The sequence below is a fragment of the Amblyomma mixtum genome, chromosome 8 (assembly GCF_055824585.1).
Source record: "Amblyomma mixtum isolate Tamu chromosome 8, ASM5582458v1, whole genome shotgun sequence".
Taxonomy (NCBI): Eukaryota; Metazoa; Arthropoda; class Arachnida; order Ixodida; family Ixodidae; genus Amblyomma; species Amblyomma mixtum.
Genome location: NC_143019.1, coordinates 130,339,103 through 130,358,232, shown reverse-complemented (window position 1 = coordinate 130,358,232; position 19,130 = coordinate 130,339,103). Strand labels below are relative to the sequence as shown.

The following is a 19,130-nucleotide window of genomic DNA, read 5'->3' as shown; positions in this document are numbered from 1 at the left end:
TACTTTTTATTTCTCATATTTTGTTTATTTTTTGCACCTTTTCTTTATTTTTTGCACCCTTTCTTAATTTTATTGTTTTATTTTTATTTTCACGTCTTATTTTTATTTTGTTTTATTTTTCTTTATTTTCTTATTTTTATTTTTATTTCCCTTTTCTTGACTTTACTCCTTTTATTTATGAAGCTCACTAGATGCGCCTTTAATCATGCTGGAACCTTGAGCCTTTTAAGCAATGACGCCGAAAGGCGGACGAATCTGCCGACGCGTCTGTCGACACGGCTGCCGACGCGTCTGCTAACGACAGCATGAGGCAGTAAAGGCTTTCGCCTTAAAAGGTGTCTTTCCCTGAGAACCTCCTTGTTAAGTTTCGTCAGACCCACACAGAGGCGGTAGCCAGCTGAAACTTTAAAACCACCACCAAGCCAGCACACCATGTCGTAGGCTTGTCGATCAATACGCCTAATAACTCCGTTTTTCAATCGAGTCAAGCTCATCATAACCACGTTATGGAGGGGCGGGGGAATATTAAGTGGAACACTCAGAGCAAAAGGTACAGCATTCGGTTTTAGCCGTATAGTGTACTCCACACCAAAGTCCCTAAGCCTTCAAAAATTTCCTGCGTCGGCAACTGACGAGGAGAATGAGAAGTAGGAGCCTGACTACTTCCGAACGTGCCAGCGCATCAACGAAATGAACTACTCCAACAGCTTTGATGGCTGGGTAACCCAGAAGTGGCGGCGACTGCGATGGCAGAACGTAGGTTCTCTGCTGCGAAGTGCGACCCTTCCATTCGAGAATAGCTGAAAATTGACCACAAGCCCTCAGCTGCCGGTTGTCTGGCCCGGTGAGGCGACTCTCCGGCGAGTCCAGCCGCGACGGAATGCCTGGAAAGGTGTCGGGAACAAGTCACTTTTGCACCAGAGTCCATTTTAAATTCAAGAGGAAGTCCGTTGACCTTGACACACACGAACTTGGTCCTCTTCTCCTTCTTGATAGGATGCACAGAAACAACGGAGTATGAGTGTCTTGCAGATAAGCGTTCCTTGGTGACACAAACGCTCTCAAAATGACCTTTCTTTATGCAGAACCTGCATACAGCGTTCCGCGCAGGGCAGCCATCACGTGCATGAGCTTCGCGTCCGCAGAAGCTGCAGGGTTTCTCCGAAGCGTTTCGACGAGCGTCTCTCGGAATGGATTTGCGACGCGCGGTGGCGTTCACATGCACAGGCAAAGTACCGTTGTGCGCTTGTTCCTTGCATTCCTTCTGCGCGTCCTCATACAAGCCGGAATGTAAAAGCGCCTTCTCGAGAGTCAAATCCGGCGTTCGACAAGGCTGTTCAGAAAGCTTGGTATCGAACATGCCATCAACGAAGCGGTCAAGAAACAGCCTGTCTTCGACGTTGGAAGAGCCGTAGTTACATTTCCTCAGCATCGAACGCACGGCGGAAAGAACGCCTTCACGCTCTCGGATGATTGTTGCACACGCTTTTGGAAGCGAAAACTTTCGTGAACTTCGTTCAGTGGATGAATGAAGTGGGTCGTGAAGCATTTTTAACTTCGGCTTACGACGCGCGTTCCATCTCGGTGAGCCCAAGTGAAGAGAGGATACGGCGCGCTTGAACACCCATACAATAGAGATGTGTACGAATTCTTACTTCATCCGTTGCTGAAGATGCACCCATGGTGACAGCAAAACCATGAAATTGCTCTACCCACGATTACCAGGAGGCCGGGTCATCGAAGTTGAACGCTGGTGGCGGCGCTAGGCCAGACAAACCAGCGAAACGAGGTTGCGTCTCAGTCGAAGGCGACGGAGCAACTGCAGAAGCCTCGGCGTCCATGGCGCTGCATATGGTCTTCAGGTAGCTTGACTATTTAAAAAATTCAGGGGGCACTTTGACTGTCTGAAGTGGGTAGAGGCGGAAGCGTTTTCCGCACCACCTTCGCTATTTCTGTGGCACTGGTGGCGTCACATATATTTGAGTACTAATTACTAAGTGATGGCAAATCACTAATTAATTGTTAATTACTGATTAATGCCTAAATGTTAATTAACTGCTAATTAATGACGCTTAAGCTTCGCCTTTAGGAGTGGAACGCGACAGCGCGTTCTAGCGCTGCCAGGGAGTCCACGGAACGCCACCACCCGTTCGGCGCGATGCCTTGCCCTTTGAACGCAACGCTTTTTGAGGAAAGGAAATGGCGCAGTAATTCTCTGTCATCTCGGTGGACACCTGAACCGCACCGTAGAGAAAGGGAGGTGGGAGTGAAAGAAGATAGATAAAGAGGAGCCGTAATGAAGAAAATGAAAATTTTATTTGAGGAAAGGAAATTACGCAGTAACTGTCTCACATATCTCGGTGGACACCCGTCAAAATTCAGGGGGGCGCTTTTTTGACCAAAAGTGTGGTCAGTGATGTGTGGTTAAGATGTTATGCTTCGCCCCTAAGAGTGGAACGCGACAGCGTCTTGTAACGCTGCCAAGGAGTCCATAGAACGCCATCGCCCATTCGGTTGTGCCTCACTCGTCGGTAAATTGGTTTTTGAGGAAAGGAAATGTATCTGTCTCTCATATCTCGGTGGACACCTAAACCTCGCCGGAAGGGAAGGGAGGAGGATGGCAGTATGTGAAGACACCGTATTCACTAGACGCGCCTTTGTTCATTCCAAACCATCGAGCTGGCATGGCGGAGTGGATAGCGTCCTCGTCTGTCACGCCGAAGACCGGGGTTCGATTCCTGAGCTCGACCAATTTCTTAATCTGCTTTTATTTATTTATATGGCCTGACTAGTAAAGCTAATTAGGCTAATTGGGTAATTAAGCATCTAACTAAGCTCAGTCCCACTTACTTGGAGCATCACTATACGATCCCTTCAATTGGTTGTATGGTTACTAGATTTAAGGTTTAAGGCGTGGCACGTATAGCCAAAGTGCAATTGGCCCCGTTTGAAATTCGCGCACTGTGACGTCACGACCGTTTCCACCAATTGAAAAGCGTGACATTTTCTGTCGACAACTGCTGCTTACAACGATGAGACATTAAAGGCTTCCGCCTTAAAAATGGTTTGCTTCATTGGGGTTTAACGTCCCAAAGCGACTGAGGCTATGAGAGACGCCGTAGTGAAGGGCTCCGGAAATTTCGACCAGCTGGGGTTCATTAACGTGCACTGACATCGCACAGCACACGGGCCTCTTAGAATATAGCCTTCATCGAAATTAAGCCGCCGAGGCCGGGATCGAACCCGCGTCTTTCGGGTCAGCAGCCGAGCTCCGTAACCACTGAGCCACCGCGACAGGGCAAAACATCTGAATCCAAGCACTTCTGACATCATGTGGGAATCTCTTCCACATCCAATCCCACTTCTGACACCATGCAGAGATTGCCGAGATGGCACGGTTGCACAGTTGGGCCGGCTGCAAGGCCTAGCCTTGACCCATGCTAGCGGACAAAGCCGCAGCAATGAACTCTCTCAAGACCGGAAGCCACAGACCGTTTATTTCCGCCAGCGTCTATATTTACAGGGCTGAACAAGCGTCCTGTAGAAGCTTGAGGGTGAGGAGTGTCTGCCAGTTTCTCCTAGCACATCGGCTACCATGGGTGCTAGGGCGTCGCTGATGTGGAAGTTGGTGAGGTCAAGCTCACGCAGGCATTTCAGAGGGCCAAAGGCTTGGAGAAATCTGCTCTCAGGCAGCAGTCTACGGCTGGCATGAAGCACGAATTCTTGCAAGCTGTTCGCCGGTCCAACAGTGACAGACGAGATGAACGAGAGCCAGTCACTGTGGGTGTCTGCCCGTTTCTCCTAGCACATTGGCTACCATGGGTGCTAGGGCATCGCTGATGTGGACGTTGGTGAGGTCAAGCTCACGCAGGCATTTCAGAGGGCCGAAGGCTTGGAGAAATCTGCTCTCAGGCAGCAGTCTACGGCTGGCATGAAGCACGAATTCTTGCAAGCTGTTCGCCGGTCCAACAGTGACAGACGAGATGAACGAGAGCCAGTCACTGTGGGTGTCTGCCCGTTTCTCCTAGCACATCGGCTACCATGGGTGCTAGGACATCGCTGATGTGGACGTTGGTGAGGTCAAGCTCACGCAGGCATTTCAGAGGGCCGAAGGCTTGGAGAAATCTGCTCTCAGGCAGCAGTCTACGGCTGGCATGAAGCACGAATTCTTGCAAGCTGTTCGCCGGTCCAACAGGGACAGACGAGATGAACGAGAGCCAGTCACTGTGGGTGTCTGCCTGTTTCTCCTAGCACATCGGCTACCATGGGTGCTAGGGCATCGCTGATGTGGACGTTGGTGAGGTTAAGCTCACGCAGGCATTTCAGAGGGCCGAAGGCTTGGAGAAATCTGCTCTCAGGCAGCAGTCTACGGCTGGCATGAAGCACGAATTCTTGCAAGCTGTTCGCCGGTCCAACAGTGACAGACGAGATGAACGAGAGCCAGTCACTGTGAGTTCGGTCGTACACACGGACTTCGCGGACGCAGGGGTGTCGTCTGCGAAGAAAGGCGATGAGGAAGGCGCCATCGTTTTCATTGCCGGAACCCTGGTACCTCACCAGCTTGTCATCTCGGTCGTCGTAAGAGCGCAGGCAGAGCTTGCCCGGTTCCAACTCTGTCAAAGTGAGCCTCGTCGTCCGCAAGGCTTTGTTCCACGCGGCTATATTGTTAATAAGCCAGCATTCTTTGAGCTCGCCCGCGGAGCAGGAGCGTTCACCGGGAAGGCCACGTAGGAAGCGTTCTAGTCGCCAACGCCAAGGACAGTGGTTACTTGCACCGTCCATGCTAGTAACGCCGTTTCAACTCGCCGGCAAACATTCCGTCGGTGCCGCTTAATACCAAATGAAGCAGGTATATTTCTACTACAGGGGTCTAACCTGTGCTTGGACGAAGCGGTGGTTCTCACGCTCCCATGCACCTTGCCAGGCCGTTCTCGCAACATGAGTCCTTGCTTTTGGCCCAGATCTTCAGATGCGGACGCGGCGATTCCCCTGGTAGCACACTGCATGATCAACCATGAGGGGGTGTTCCGAGGCCACAGCAATTGAGAATCAGCCGAGGGAACGAAGCCTATATTCGTCTCACAGGATGTTTGCAGCACTACGGAAGGTAGAGCTCTCTCGTCCAATCAGGGCTGCAGAAACGCAGAAAATAGTCCCTCGAATATTTGAGGAGTGTATGACTATTAATCAAAACAATAAGCATTGCAACTAAAAACATGATTTGGACAGGTATATTTAAATGGTAGGGAGTGTTTCAATCACTGGTGAAATTACCAGACAAAGCCCGTACGGACACAGCTCTGCGGAGGCCTGCTGCGAGGTAGTCATGCGTCGCCACTTTCCAACATGGCGTCGGTCGAGTCTGTTGTGTCTCCTGTGTGCTCTACACCGACAGTGCGCTGTTTCCCCAAGCAGGCGAAGCAGGTGGCTTTAATGTTCTTGAGGCGCTTCGCGTCGAGTGCGGGGGCAGTTGGAGTACAAATGCGCTCATCAAGAGGACGGCAAAACTCACGCAGGTGAGCGAGCGAACGCTTTACAAGTGGACAACGGAGACGTTGAACGCGGGCCGAGTGTTGTTGAACGCGGGCCGTTTAACGCGCGTTGCCTCTCGCGCAGCACATGGGCTTGTTTTGCATTTCGCCACCATCGACACTCGGCTGCCTCGGCACGCTGGAGTAAATAAATTTATATGCACATGACACAATTACTGAAATTTACTGCGACGCTACAACAGAGGAACTGATGAGAACAGGTTGCGACAAAAAAAAAGTGGGGCTAGTCCCTTTGGAACGGGCGTCCGCCTGTCCAAAAACAAACCAAACAAAGAATAAAAAGACGACAAGCGCCACCTGCTATAGGTAGAAAGAAGCCACCTGGACATCAGGTGGATCGAACCACAGGCGCGTAGGAACATACTAATGTAGTGCGCGCCATCCTGATTCGACGAGAGAGCTGTACCTTTCGTAGTGCTGCAAACAGCTTGTGAGATTGGAACACAAAAGCGCACGAGAGCCTCCAGCGCCTTCGTCTTCTTCTTAGCAAATGGCGCCATCTGCTGTCACTTCTCGTCCCGGGTCGGAGTTGGTTTAAATTGTTTTTTTAGGAAAGGAAATGGCGCAGTATCTGTCTCACATATATAGGCGAACAACTGAACCGCGCCGTAAGGGAAGGGAGGAAGGTAGAGGAGTGAAAAAAGGAAGCGAGAAAGAGGTGCCGTAGTGGAGCTCTACGGAATAATTTCGACCACCTGGGGATCTTTAACGTGCACTGACATCGCAGAGCACACGGGCGCCTCTTGCGTTTCGCCTCTATTGAAACGCGGCCGCCGCGGTCGGGTTCGAGCCCGGGTACCGGGTGCCATCCTTGAGTTTTATGCTGGCTGCAGTAGCAATGATATTTAAAAATAGGTCTCTTGAACTAAACGATATGATATTTGGAATAGTGTCCTGGGGGGCTGTCGACAAGCAGCTAAGGCGTGTTAGTTACCTGACATCAATAGTTACTTCCAGAGTATTAAGGTTTGATTCCTCAGTTTACTTAGAGGTTTATACACCCAACCATTAATGATAGCCATATTGTTGTCTAGATTTTCACGAAGGCGACTCTCGAAAGCGCTACAGCGAACTGATTTCTTGTCCTCCACAAGCGCCACACACAAACTACGGGCCTGAGTAGCGCCGGCCAGGTGCGTCCACTGTCAACGCTGCGTTCAGCTTCACCAGTGGCGGGTTTTGCGTCCGGACTGGGTCAGCGTCTCATAGGATTACATGTCGAAACAGTTTTCAACGCAGTTTTATGATTTCATAGTGCATCCTTAGAGTAACATACAGAACTGTTTGTACGTTACTTTATGGTGCAGCCGCCGCGGTGGCTCAGCGGTTATGGAGCTCGGCTGCTGACCCGAAAGACGCGGGTTCGATCCCGGCCGCGGCGGTTGAATTAATATCGAGGCAAAGTTCTAGAGGTCCGTGTACTGTGCGATGTCAGTGCACGTTAAAGAACCCCAGTTGGTCGAAATTTCCGGGGCCCTTCACTACGGCGTCTCTCATAGCCTTAGTTGCTTTGGGGCGTTAAACCTCATAAACCATAAACCACTTTATGGTGCACCTATGATGTCGTCGTCTGGTGGACGAAAGCCAAGTGCAACCTACAGAACAGGTTGTTGAAGTATGAAACGTCATGTAAAAGGTGATGTATCTTTAAAACACCGCCGTACGAGCGCGCGCGTGTCACCCTCGCCTGTGGGTACCGGACAGGAGTGCGACCCATGGAAACTCCCGTAACCGAAGCTTCCCGAACAGTTTTCCAAGCGAAAAGCTTCACTACGAGGGTCGGAGGCGAGCTTCGCGTGAGCCCGGCACAGATTTGCCAGTTCTGCGCATGCGCGAAACCGAGTGACGTCACACGCAGCGCAGTTGGCCGCAGCCGTCGCCGCCGACTCCGTCGCCCGACCTTTCGCCGCAGCCGCGCGCTACTGCGCATGTGCGCCGCCGCTACCGCTGCGTGCGCTACCCCTCGCCGCCGTTTGACCTTTCGATGCAGCCGCGCGCTATTGGCCTATAAATGCGCTTGTCAGAGAATAGGCGCTCGCTTTCGCCATGGAAGGAGAAGCACCCAGACGTGGCTGTAGAAAAATCTCTGCCCCTCCCGTAACCGAGAGTAGAGTAAGCATGAAATATTTACGGGCATAACACGAAGCGTACGCGGACACGACGAGACGCAGGCCTGACAAGAATGTATACGCAGCGCGTTCGAAACTGTCTAAAGTGCTTAGAGGCGAAGGCGTTTTCCGCACCACTTTGCCTGTGACACTGGTGACGTCACCACTGGATTACGTCACACACAATTGATGACGAAGTAATGACAAATTATTATTAGTGATTCAAATTCAAATTCTTTATTTCTGCCTTGTAAAGATACAGACAGCGGAGGCGCAGAAAAAGCTGGGAGACAGCTTGACTAAGCCGCAGCCCCCTTTCGCTTGGCAGCAGCTTGACAGCAAGGTTTTTAATACAAAAGGTAGTTGCAAAGCGGGATAACAAGTATACAATAATGAGCAGGTACAAGAGAAAACGAAAGAACATTATACAATATTGACACAATATTCACATTGGGTAGACACAAGTAATGGCAGCAAAGAAAGAAAAAAAGAAAAAAAAAATTCATTACTGACTAATGACTAAATACTAATTAGCTGCTAATTAATGACGCTTACGCTTCGCCTTTAGGAGTGGAACGCGGCAGCGTGTTGTAGCCCTTCCAGGCAGTCCACGGAACGCCACCACCCGTTCGGCTCGATGCCTTGCCCTTTGAACGCGAAGCTTTTTGAGGAAAGGAAATTACTCAGTAATTCTCTGTCATCTCGGTGGACACCCGAACCTCACCGTGCAGGAAGGGAGGAACGCCACCACCCGTTCGGCGCGATGCCTTGCCCTTTGAACGCAACGCTTTTTGAGGAAAGGAAATGGCGCAGTAATTCTCTGTCATCTCGGTGGACACCCGAACTGCGCCTTACAGGAAGAGAGAAACGCCACCGCCCGTTCGGCGCAAAGCTACCGGCGCTTGTATGCCGGTCCTGTAGGAGGGCTTAGAGAGTCTCGTTAAATCTCGTACGGTGCCCGGATGCTCTCGTTCCAGCTCCCGGATGTGTGGAATTCAGTGCCCGGATGTTGGTTCTCGGTCTCGGCGTGACGTCACCACACTGCCGACAACGGGAGCTAAGAGCATTTCATGCTTAAAACGTGGTGGAGGAACGCTTACGACAGGTACGTTGCAGGCACTTGTGGCATTTGTGGACACGTACTTGTATCCTCGTGCCAATTTAGTATTCCATATATTTCCGTCGTGAGAAACCAGCAAGCCCGAATTGCCACGCCAGTCAACGTTGTAGTCCGTCGCCATCTGGCCAAGAGTAAATTAGAACGATGAACTAGTACGACAGCAAAGAGTGAAATCCACGTGGAGGTAGGCTGCAGTGCGAAGGCCGTGGCTCCCGCGTATATGGGGCGTGATTTGGCGGATCCGAGCGTCGGCAAGTCGAAGGCTGTCCCGCGGTCTCGGGGCCCAGAGAACCGACCACCGCTGTTGTTTGAATGTCAGGATTTTCCAAGTCTAGGTTCTACATTTTCAGCTCCAGTTCATGTTTTCTGTTATCATGTTATCTCCTTCACATGTTTTTAGCAGCTTATCTAATCATGAAGACCTCGAATGGCAAACGTTATTCGTGCGGGGTAGTGCGCATGGTGTGTGTATGCATACACAGTGTGATCAATCGTACTGTGAGAGAGGGAAAAATGAATGCCGGTTACCTTTTTTTTCGGGCCGTTCATTGTCCTAAAAGTACAGAAACACCAGAATAAGCCGTACAGTTGCCATTGCAGAGGCACTACAGTAAAACAGGACCGACTGCACTGTAAAAAAAAGTCCGTGACTTTACGGAGACTTACTACGTGGAAAAAAGGACGATTTGCAATTTTAGAAAACACTGAGGAGGAGACCGTACTTCACTTCAATAACGGAGGAATCGTCATTATTCGCCCGTAGGCGTTGCAGGGAAGAAAACTTGAACATTCTGTTAGGCAGCAAAGCTTAACACCACACAGCGGTTGACTCCTTCGGCATTGTGTTACCGCCAAACGCATTAATAACTTAATTAACGACAACAGAAACAGAGCAAAGGTTGTCATGATTTGACGCCGCTGCTTACTTTCATGCCTGCATGATCAATAATAATTTGTTATTGGAAAGGGGGCAATATCTGTCTCACTGTTTCGGTCGGCCCCTGAGCCGTCCCAGCTAATACGGGAACCATCACAGCAGCGTTACGTTTTTGTTTTGGTCAAACGTTAATGACATTGCTGTTAAATTCTTTTTTTAGAGCATTTGTCAAACGCTGCAAATGAGCGGAGAGAAGTCACTGGCGCGCTTTTTTAATATTCGCTTCGGTTCAGGGCTGCCCACAGAGCCGAAATACTCCAGGCCGTAGCATCTACTAAGACTTTTGAGAAGTGGTGTTTGGGTTACAACACATTCTATTAAATTTCAATTCTATTTTGCAAATGCAATATTGCCTCTGAAATCGACAGTTATAACTTGAAGCATTTTTGTTAACTGACCGCCTTTTTTGCACGGTGCCGCATTTCCAGGGGGTGCCAAGCGTTACGGTCTGACAGCAGATGTGAAAATGGGCTTACGCAGCACCCTTTCTTTGCAAAATTGGTGCAGAAAAAAAATTGCATGTCTGCTACACTTGCGATCTCTGGGAACGAAAGGGGGGAGGCCAGGGGGATGTGCGCAGCCAAGCAAGTTGTGCTGGTGCTCATACACCCTTCATCCCACTCCCCTCTCCTCCCCCGAAATTTTAGAGATACTCGCTTTGAACTCGGTCGGTGCCTTGGGGTCACCTTTATACCCCTACGCCACTGAGTGCGCTGCTGTGGTGGCGGCTCCACTTTGCTTCGCTTTTCAACTACAATTTGCGTTCTTGTAGACGCAGTAGCGCAAGTACGCTTTGACGCACGGAAGACCGAGGTGTGAAAGGTAAGTGTAATTTCACTGCTCTGCATCAAACGATTTGTCGTGCCGGAGTCGTATTTCACCTTTCGCTGCGAAGACAGGTGCTGTCTCAAGCGTGCACAGCGCGGTGTTCCTGCGTAAACGACATTCCAGGCCCCAGGTATGCAAAAGCGTCGTCGCTAGCCCACAAGAATCTCGCGTTCATTTAGTGCTGACTACGTAATGCCCTAATGCGTCGCGTAGATCACCGAGCAGAGTGCAGCAGCTTCCGGAGAGAAACAACTTTATTTTGCAGCCGCTTCCAGCAATCTTCGAAAAACGACCCGTTTTGTTCGTAAAGCAAAGATGTTTGGTTCGCTTTAGGTCAATTATAAATACGACTAAACTTTAACAAACTGATTTAATTAACGCATTGAAAAACAAGAAAGCAGTCGCAGAGAATTGCTCACTACAACTGCTCTTTGAGGCGTCTCGAAGTGAGTAGCAGGTAACTACTTGGAGGGTGTGCGTCCAGTTCCTTTCTGCTTCTCCTTGGGTAAAGTTTTTTTCGCAGGGGTAGAGGCTGTTGAGAAGGGAGGAATGCGCCCATTGTGAAAAGGAACCTTTCCAACCAGAGAGCACGCCGACCGTGCCGTTCGGGAGAGGGCATCCCCCTCAACCTCGGCGTGAATGTCCGCAGTCTGTTTTTTTTTTCCTACCTTCCCCTGCATTCCAAGGTTGACCGTACCATGCGACTTCCTCTATTGTCGACTGTCGCGTTCGTTGAACAAGCCAAGCTAAGCCAAGCACTGTATATGTTTGGCTGGCGGTGGACGGTGATTGTTTTCGGGCGTTGTGGTGCACGCCGGCGTACACCAGCCATTACGCCACTTTGGTCGTTCCACCCGCAACCAGAGTAACCCTCAACTGCTTTTGCGCGCGTCTTACGCCGACAACGTTTCACCGCAGCTCCTGTAGTGGCCCGAGTGGCCCTTCTTCCTGCCGGGTGTGCGGCTGCCCGATTCAACGTCGGCCATGGCGGTACGTCTCTCGAAGCGCTCGCCTCCCTCCCCATGCCTCTGCCGCGGTCCTTCTTTCTTCTCGACATGTTCTCAGCGCACTCTTCTGCGTCGTCGGATTTTGTCCGTGCTGTGCTTAGCGTGCCAGCTCGAGCTTCTGCCTGCTTCAGCCATCGTCGCCTCGATTATCGCCGTGGGGTATCGTTTTCAGGAGGGACCTTTGGCGTTCGCGCCTTTCGCGCTCCTTTCCGTTTCACGCGCGCCTTAGTGCGCCCGTTTTCATAATCTAGGTTGCTCATCGGCTGCTGCATGTGCTTGGCTACATCTGCTTTGCGCTCACTTGGATACACTGCTTGCTCGTGTTTTTTGGTAGCGTCGCACACTCGGTGCAAACTATCATGTACCATGATCCAAGAGTTGGCGTTGACTGGCGGCCTGGTGCAGAGCGCGTGTGAATCGTTTACGTTATAATGACGACGTGGTAAATTAACTCTTATATCGTTGGCATTCGAACCTCCGTGTATTTGTGTCGCTGCACTGGCGGGGAGGCTTGCATTCCAGCAATAAAGGCTGTCTTCGTAAAAGGAATGACGAGAGACTGCATGACTGGCATTGCTTATTTCATTGTTTGTTCAAAGAAAGCGTTTGTTGTAAGTGAGCAGAAGCCGCTATTTTTTATTGTTAAAGTAGCAACATCTGCCAGCATGCATTATCATTTTTACTCCTGAATGACTGAAAGTGTATCACAGCATTGCCTTCATTTTTTTTTCTTCTTGCTTGCACAGCATGACTTGTTGTGCCTACAGATTGCACTTTTGCATGTGTTCTGCATTTTCGCTAGCAAATTTTAGGCAAGAAGTTTCAAAGGCACCGTGTATTGACCTGAAGTGCTCCCTATTAATGTAGCAGTATTTGCCGTGCTGAATATCGAATCTGCATACTTCAAAGCGTGTTTAGCATCTTGTCTGCATAGACTCTTTCCTTCAAGGAGGGCTTGGAGGTTTCACTTATTTGCTTAGTGTTGGAAGTAACAGCCATCACTGATAATAATACTTATTACAGACATGTTCTGCATGTACAGTCAAGGCGGAATGAAATGCAAACACACATATGTCATACTTTTCTACTTTACAGCGAGATATTCATTTAGAAAAGGCTTGTAAATTAGTACTTCGGTAGATTCTTTACCCTGAAACATGAATTAGGCTAGCTGTATACTGCAGTTGAAAGCGCACAGGCAAAATAATTTTTCTTCATCCGCGTGGCTCATATTTCATTCCAGCCTGACTGTACACTACTCTCCCAGCAGGTACCCCAACTGAAGCATGCACTGTCTTGTGAAAAATACTGCACATATGCTTTAGAAGGGTGCGTGAAACAATGCGCAGCTGCTAATATTGAACTATTAGTATCTGAGACCTGATATTCAACTGAATCGTCAATCTGTCTCCTGCTAGGAAGGCAAAAGCATCACGCCCATGGCTAATTCACTGCCCTTCACCCCTGTATTGGTTTCACTCCTTGAGTTATGGTATTAATAATCACCAATTTTACTACAAGGATATATGAAAGCACATTGTGAGTTAAATATGGTAAATGAAAGTCTTCCACTCTGTACAGTGATGTGGTTGGTCTTGTACATCTTTACTAATGTCTTAATTTTGCTTTATGCAAGCCTTGCCTTCCTATTGTATCCTATGTCCTCCTATGCTATCTTCCTTCCTCCTGGTCCTCTCTTCGGCCATTTCTCCCGTTTCCTTTGCACTGGCTATTGGTCAGGTGCCTGCTGTGAAAATGACAGCCAACACTATGTCCCTTCCTTTATTTCCATGAAATCTTCACTGCTACTACTAATGCTGACAGTACTATATCAGTATTTTTGTGATAATAATGTGCAAGATAGTAGCGAAGCCAATGGTAGCTGAGTTTAATGTCATGCATATATTGCATGCGATATATTAACATATTCACTATACAATACCCTCAATTTCTTTCAGTTCAGACATTTGGCCATAGATATTTTATGCTTTTTTTTCTAGTTTCGTCCACTCAAACACTGCATTTTGCGTTGCAGGTAGAATGTCCAATGAGTGCCACTCTGTCTTATGAGCAGGAAGCACTATTTATGGATCCATGACCTTTTCTTGGAAATTGTAAACCTTCTTTCGCCTTATTATGTGCTGAGCGTTCAACATGGGGGAAGCAAATGTCATGACTTGGATTTATACAGAGGTGAGACATCACACCCAGCCTCATTTTTTCTGCGACGTGCTTAGGGATTAGCAAACCTTCGTTTAGTACTTCTTTCACCTTTTTTAAGTGCTCCGGCATGGTGAATACTCTGGCTATAACATGTCATAATGATATATGGCCACATTATAAAGGCGTATGAATTGCTGCACTTATACTATTTTGCATGTCCCTCTTTTAATGCTTTTGCAGCCTTGGTTTGTTGAAACGAGTAGCAAAAAATGAACACAAGAACGAGAGAGAACTAGGACTTCCCATATTTTACACACATTTTCTGGCTTCAGCGAATTAATACCAAATAGCCCAGTTGTGCACAATAGTTCAGTTAAGCACATCTGTATCTGTATTAACAATTTTATGCAGGGACAAAAGGCATTTTGCATTTATATTCTGTACCTCCTCAGTAGCTTAGGCAATATGAAAAATTAATTTGATTTGTTTTGTTTGATTTGATTTGTTGGGGTTTAACGTGCCAAAGCGACTGAGGCTATGAGAGACGCCGTAGTGAAGGGCTCCAGAAATTTCGACCACCTGAAAATTTTCATTTTTTTTGTTTTATACTACAAGACGTCATATAGAGAGCAAAGCTATCAAAACTGAATGTAAAACATGCACAGTTTGCGTGTACTTGCAGAGGCTGGTGAACAGAGCCCATAGAAATTTTTCCTTTATGCAGAATGGAAGGTTGAAAATTTTTTTGCATAATTAGATCATGATTGGAGCATGAAGTTACATGTTAGAAGATGAAACCTGCCATATTGTACAGGGTCGTTCACTCTTATGCGAACACGCGAGCGCATGGCTGTGCTCTTTGAAAGGCTCATTGGAAGGCCATCGAAACGAATTGGCAGATGAGGCGAAACACCACATTCAGCTCCTTCTCCAGCGCCACACTGCTGCGATGAGCAGCTGTGTCACTTGCAGTGGCTGTCTGAAAAGAGCAGCCATGTGTTCGCAGTAAGAGTGGATGACCCTTTACATTTTGTATGCTAGAGTGCCGACTGTTGCATCCATCTAAAAAACATTCATGGAGGTTATCTGTTTAGCCTCCTTCCTCGATACCACATTTCTAGAAATGATACTTAAATATGTCAGCTTTATTTTGATCAGAATTTATAAGAGTGTATCACATACACCAAATTTGTGATCATATATGACAAAATTCGAAAGGTGATTCATCATTGGTATTGTTTAGTCTAGGGCAGTAAAATGCCATGTACCTAGTGCAAAGTAAAATTAAATATGACCAGTCTAAGAAAACAAACTCCTTTTTTTTAGAGGGAAATCTTTCGACCGAAATGCTGGAGTGGCTTGACGTGATGAAGACATTGACAGGAGTGCACTCAAAAGTACCCATATTTGGGATGGCACGAGAACTGGCAGACAGCTCTTCAAGCAATTGGTGAGTACCTTGGTGCTCTGCTTCTGCTGTTTCGTATGTGACCAGCTTTTGTTTTTCACCTAATAAGAGTGCGTATCCTTGAAAATATCAGCACAAATTGAGGAGAATTTCGATATTCTTGCATGAGATGCCACTGCGAGAACTTGAAAATAATGATATCTCACATGTACACTCCACTGCTGAATACAGTAAGCATTGCTTGATAGCTGAGTGCCTCTGACGTATGAGAAAATAGCCAGGTTGCTGCACAACGTGTGGAACAGCCCTGTCTAGCACTTTGTCTTCAGGAAGTGGAGGATGAGGTAGTAATTTCTTAAAGAATTTCTAGAAAATAGCACGAACCACACGACCAGGAAGAAATAGCTGATGCAACACACTGACTCGAATGACACCATGTGCATGAAGGACCTTATGGAGTTGCCTACTATGTTGCACGAGAAGAAGGTCACGCAGGATGGGTGTCAAAGACTAGCTGATGCAGGTGCCTTCTTTCTGTCCCTAGTACTCACTGCAGAACTCAATGAACAAGCAGCAAAGGTTACAGCTGAGCATGGCCAGACTCTTGCGCTTCCCTCTGCAAGCAAGCTGGAAGCACAGTCCTTCGATACCTTAATGCTTTTGCTCACAACATACATTGTTGCAGCACGTGGCGAGGAAAGGTACACATCCTTGATTTTAGTGCCAGTGCACTCACAGGCCCCAGTAACAGATCATTGAGGTATCCTGTCATATCAACAGGCATCTCATGAGGAATGAATTCTCAGGCTTCAGAACTTAGTGCTCTTTGCAGAAAATGTCCCAAAGTTTGTTGCCACATGGACCTTTTCGAAATAATGGCCCAGAAAGGCGAGCCTTCCTTATGTAGTTTGTGAAAAAATACCTATGACGTGGGTATTTCTGCTTCTTCATGGGTGCTGAAATGTTTGTGAGGGAGATGTTTTGCTGATATAGAAGACAAAAAAAGAGACTGTGAGGCTGTGCGAAGCAGCAGGAAAAAAGAACATTTCACAGCTGATGAAGAAGCAGAAAGACGCATGTTTTAGCCCTTTTTTGCACTAGACACATGAGGACACTTCATCCTTTTGGGTCATTTTGATAAGGTCCACATGGCAACGGCATTTGGTTAGATTCCTGCAAAGAGCGCATTCTGAAAGCATGAGGATGTGCTCCTTGTAAGGCGTACTGCACACTTATTGGAATACCTTAATGGGCAGTGACCGGTATTTATGACTGCATTTTCATTCGAAATCGGAGATCTGTACATTTTCTTGCCCGTGCTGAGATAATTGAAGCTGTGAGCGAGCATAAGATTTGGGGGAGTGCACTTGCACATTGCTTGTGGGCAAGTTTTCGGCCATATTAAGATGTTGTCACTTGTTCCTTGCTCACTAAGGTTTGCAGTGAGTACTATGAACAGCAAGAAGGTATCTGCATTGAATTGTTTTTGGCACCCATCCTGAGCTACCGTCTTTTCGGCAGCTCAGGGTATTCATGCACACAGTGTTGTCCAGGTAAGCGCATTGTGTGTTTTTTCCTGGTCCTGTGGATTTTACTTTCTTTCCTGTAAAGAAAAAATGAATTTGGTCAATGAAACGTAATGGTTTGGTTCTCATTAAATATTTTTGAAAGACCCTACAATAGCCAGTTGGTCAATAGTGAATAGTTTGATTGTGTTTACTAAGTGACGTCTTTCTTACGCTTTTCAGATGAATCTGACAGCAATATGCAGAAGTACATTGTATGCAATTTGTCATGAAAATAAAACTTATGTGCCTTTACTCACCCAAACACTCTTCTTTCATTCTAAGCCACATGCTTTGTATGTGCGCAATGCACAACATGCACAAAGGAAGAGCTTGTGTGTAATAGTACTTCATTTCTTCTGCACCTGGACTGCTACTGTACATGATTGAACGTCAGTCAAGACACGTTGATCAGTCACACAAATTAAGAATCTGGATGCGGTTGACAGCTTATATTCAACTTCACACTCCACGCCATCATTCTGGCCGCACCATGCATCAGCAGTGTCAGTATGACTTCAGAGGGCTTGCCAGTATGGTCGTCTTACTTTAAAGTTTTGTTCAAGCCATTGGCGACAAGCCGCATCACTTGAGTACACAGAAAAGGGTCCAAGAGAGGTTAAACGTAAGAATACATAAACAATTTTTATATGGTTGGCTTACGTATGAGTACACAGTTTACGTACGAGTACACAAAGAAGGGTCCGAAAGAGGTTAAACGTAGGAAGACGTAAACCATTTTTTACGGTTGGTGTACGCACTAAACTCTGCGTAATATCCGTGATTAAGAGCACTGAGTCCTTCTTAAGGACTGGCCGTGTTTCTTAAAGTGTCCGTTTATGAATTGCGGAAAGTGCTCGGCAACGCATTGCCTCCAGGTTTCTACGTAATTCATGGTGGAAAAAACAGCGGCAAACTAAGACAGAGAATACAGAAAAGAGGGGAGACACTACAAGCGCTTGTAGTGTCTCCCCTCTTTTCTGTGTTTTCTGTCTTAGTTTGCGCTGTTTTTTCCACCATGAAATCACACCAACTAGCCCAAATGTGTGCTTTTCTACGTAAACTTGAGCAAATGTTTTTACAGTGTGCACCGCCTGTCGCAAAAGTCTAGTTCATCATCGCTTTGCCCTTAGTTTCGTGTGACCGAAGATATATAGTACGCTGCCACGGTGGGCAGTTTGCTCACTACCTGTAGGGAAGGTTATGATAGCGCAGGAGCACGTGACAGGTAGCCCACCTGCCTCCTAGGCAGCCCTCTGGGCACCACCATCACAAGGTACCTCATAAACGCTTAATCCTAAAACTTTTCCGTTTGAACTTGCCCCCCGACATAGTAAAATGGATAGAAGAATTTCTGACTAATCGCTTGCAGTTTCCAGTTGTTAACAATCAAAATTCCAATCCGCTACCAGTAACATCAGGAGTCCCTCAAGGTTCTGTACTAGGCCCGCTTCTATTCCTAATTTATATTAATGACTTACCGACCAATGAGTACTCTAATATTCGCATGTTCGCTGACGACTGCGTTGTTTATCGCATAGTTACTGACGCTTCCGACCCGACATACCTTCAAGATGACCTAAACCACATACAGGAATGGTGCGACCGTCGGCTAATGGAACTGAACCCTCATAAATGTAAACGCTTGTCCTTCTACCACCGCCGGAACCCGCTTGATTTCCCATATGTAATCGCTAACGTTCATCTGCAGCCCGTTTCATCATACAAATACGTAGGCGTCACGCTGTGTAACAACTTTTCATAGGCTACACACGTTACTAACATTATTTCCTCGGCTAATAAAACGCTCGGATTTTTACGCCGTCATCTTCGCCACGCCACACAACAGGTAAAATTACTAGCATATAAATCTCTTGTCCGGTCAAATTTAGATTATGCATAGCCGGTTTGGAACCCTCATCAAGTTCATCTTATCAATGAGCTCGAGTCACTTCAAAACAAAGCAGCCAGATTCATTCATTCCTGCTATTCGTACGACATCAGTGTGACATCTTTAAAAGCGGATTCCAGTTCAGCGCCCCTTTCACTTCGTCGTCGTATTTCTAGCCTCTGCCTATACCATAATTTTTTTCATAGCCCGCTGCGCTGCGCTCCCTACATTGCCCCGCCGGCCGGCATATCCCACCTAGAGATGTAAAATTTCATGAAATTTTAAAAAACCATTCTTTTCAAGGTTTTTTTCATGAAAAATTGGAAATTTTGTAAAACGTGACAAAAACCGATTTATTTGCCACAGCACAACGATCATTAATAATGCTCCGAAGTTCAGTCGAATATGCAGTTATAGATGCCATATTGTGAAACGAACTTCTTGTTCTATCGCACCGAGAAGATAAATAATGATTTGCACTTCAGGCGAATATAGAGATATAAATATCATATTTGTGGAACGAACTTCTTGTTCTATTGAACCGAGAAAGG

The 19,130-nt window shown here is 47.3% G+C and overlaps 1 long non-coding RNA gene across 1 annotated transcript; it reads left to right on the top strand.

Moving 5' to 3' along the window:
* The first annotated feature begins 10,865 nt into the window (after positions 1-10,865).
* Positions 10,866-16,894, top strand: LOC149334433 (uncharacterized). Its single transcript, XR_016285002.1, has 4 exons — positions 10,866-11,535; positions 13,588-13,745; positions 15,042-15,165; positions 16,872-16,894. It is a non-coding gene; the product is annotated as an uncharacterized LOC149334433 (long non-coding RNA).
* The last annotated feature ends 2,236 nt before the right edge of the window (positions 16,895-19,130 follow it).